At 46.1% G+C, this 2,837-nt stretch overlaps 1 pseudogene; it reads right to left on the reverse strand.

Moving 5' to 3' along the window:
• Nucleotides 1–157: 157 nt before the first annotated feature.
• On the reverse strand, nt 158–2,837 carry LOC124894354 (annotated as a pseudogene; the record flags this gene model as incomplete).

Consider the following 2,837-nt stretch of genomic DNA (forward strand, 5'->3'; position numbering starts at 1 on the left):
TACTTAAATGTTTGGAATGGAACGCACGTGGTACTTGAAAAATAAAAGGCTAACTCGAGTAAGATGAACTCACAACACTTAGTGGGATTTTCCAAGGACGGAGGCACAAACCTCCTTTGGAGATGGATGGAAAAATGATTGGATTGGAGGGGGATGGACGAATCGGAGCGACAAAGGGCTGAATCTCAGTGGATCGTGGCAACAAGACCACTCTGCCACTTACAATACCCCATTGCGTATTTAAGTTCTCTGCATAGGATTCTACTCACCGCTCGATGGAAATTGTACTTCAGATAGGACACCGCAACCCTTTTGCCGCGGTGGCTTAGCCAATGACACGTGCCCTTGGGGGCTGAGGCCCCTACTATGGGTCAGCAAGTAGGCGGTGGGCACATGCATTGCTTCTAGCCTGGATTTTGACTTAGAGGAATTCATTCATAATCCAACACATGTTAGCTTCGCGCCACTGGCTTTTCAACCAAATACGATGACCAATTATGAGAATCAACGGTTCCTCTCGTACTAGGTTAAATTACTATTGCGACACTGTCATCAGTAGGGTAAAACTAATCTGTCTTACAATGGTATAAACTCAGATCACGTTCCCTATTGGTCGGTGAACAATCCAACACATGGTGAATTCTACTTCACAATGATAGGAATAGTCAACATCGAAGCATCAGAAAGCAATATCTCTATGAATGCTTTGCTGCCACAAACCAGTTATCCTAGTAGTAACTTTTTTGACACCTATAGCTTTGAATTTTAAAGGTCTAAAAGATCGTTAGGCCATGCTTTCATTGATCGTATTCGTACTGGAAATCAAAATCAAATGAGCTTTTACCTTTCTATTCCACATGACATTTCTATTCTTGTTGAGCTTATCTTCGGATACCTACTTTATCTTTTAACAGATGTGCCGCCCCAGCCAAACTCCCCACCTGACAATGTCTTCCGCCCGGATCGGCCCGCAGAGCAAGCCTTGGGTCCAAAAAAAGGGGCAGTTCCCTGCTTCCAATTCACAGAATAAGTAAACTAACGTTAAAAGTAGTGGTATTTCACTTTCGCCTTTCGGCTCCCACTTATACTACACCTCTCAATTCATTTCATAAAGTCGGACTAGATTCAAGCTCAACAGGGTCTTCTTTCCCCACTGACTTTGCTAAGCGCCTTCCCTTGGCTGTGGTTTGGAAGAATAGTAGACAAGGATAGTGGGAATCTCGTTAATCCATTCATGTGCATTTTTAATTAGATGACGAGGCATTTGGCTACCTTAAGAGAGTCATAGTTACTCTCGCTGTTTACCTGCGCTTTGTTAAATTTCTTCACTTTGACAATTAGAGCACTAGGCAAATATCACATTGCGTGAACATCCATTGGGACTATTGCAATTCTTTGTTTTAGTTAAACAGTCGGATTCCGCTTGTTCGTACCAGTTCTGAGTTGGTTGTTTGACGCGCGGGGAAAGCCCTCGAAGGAACCTTTCCCAGTATGTCCCCAGGCCAGCACGTGCCAACGCACTCTTGCTGCGGGAGCAGCTCGTGCAATACACCAACAACCAATGGGTTCGGGACTGGGACTCCCGTGCCCAGCCCTCTGAGTCAATCCTCTTCCCGAAGTTACGGATCCATTTTACCGACTTTCCTTTCCTACATTGTTCCATCGACTAGAGGTTGTTAACCTTGGAGACCTGATACGGTTAAAAGTGCGACTGGGAGTGGATGGAATTCGGTCCTTCATATTTTTAAGGGCTGTCGGGAGAGCATCGGATACCACGCAGCGTGCGCTGCTCTTCCAGCCTCTGGACCCTACCTCTGGCTGAGCCGATTCCAGAGTAGGCAGGCTATTAAACAAAAAAGATAACTCTTCCCAAGGCTCCCGCTGATGTATCCAGACTTCGTAATGTTGACGTCAACCGCCATATCTTGATTTAGGAATTGTAACCCAATTCCCTTTTGGAGTACGCACAAAATGCGCTACTATCGGGGTTCCCCCGACCTTTAGGATCGACTAACCCATGTACAAGTGTCGTTCACATGGAACCTCTTTCCTCTTTAGCCTTCAAAGTTCTCATTTGAATATTTTGTACTACCACCAAGATCTACACCGACGGCCGCTCTACCCAGGATCGCGCCCAAGGTTTTGCAGCGACCACCGTGCCCTCCTACTCATCGAGGCCTGGAACTTTCCCCAACAACCGGGTGTAGGTCGCGTACTTAGGAGCCATCTATTTTTAGGGTTAATTGATTTGGAAGGTGAGTTGTTACATATTCTTTAGTGGATTTCGACTTCTATGACCATCATCCTGCTGTCTTAATCGACCAACACCTTTTGTGGGATCTAGGTTAATGTGTAGTTTGGCACCATAAACTGACTTTCGGTTCATCCCATATTACCAGTTCTGCTTACCAAAAATATCCCACTTGGAGCTCTTGATTCTGTGGCGTGGCTCAGCAAAGCAGCCGCGCTGTCCTACCTATTTAAAGTTTGAGAATAGGTCGAGGGCATTGCGCCACTGAGGCCTCGAATCATTGGCTTTCCCCGATAGAAATTGCTCGTGAGTTCCAGCTATCATGAGGGAAACTTCGGAGGGAACCAGCTACTAGACAGTTCGATTAGTCTTTCGCCCCTATACCCAAGTCAGATGAATGATTTGTACGTCAGTATCGCTGCGGGCCTCTACCAGAGTTTTCTATGGCTTCGCCTCACTCAAGCATAGTTCACCACTTTTCGAGTCCCGATAGGTATGCTCACACTTGAACCCTTCTCAAAAGATCAAGGTTGGTAGGTGGTGCACCCCTCAGAGGGATCCCACCAATCAGATTCCTTGCGCCTTA

Source organism: Capsicum annuum, unplaced genomic scaffold (genome assembly GCF_002878395.1).
Source record: "Capsicum annuum cultivar UCD-10X-F1 unplaced genomic scaffold, UCD10Xv1.1 ctg73253, whole genome shotgun sequence".
Lineage (NCBI taxonomy): Eukaryota > Viridiplantae > Streptophyta > Magnoliopsida > Solanales > Solanaceae > Capsicum > Capsicum annuum.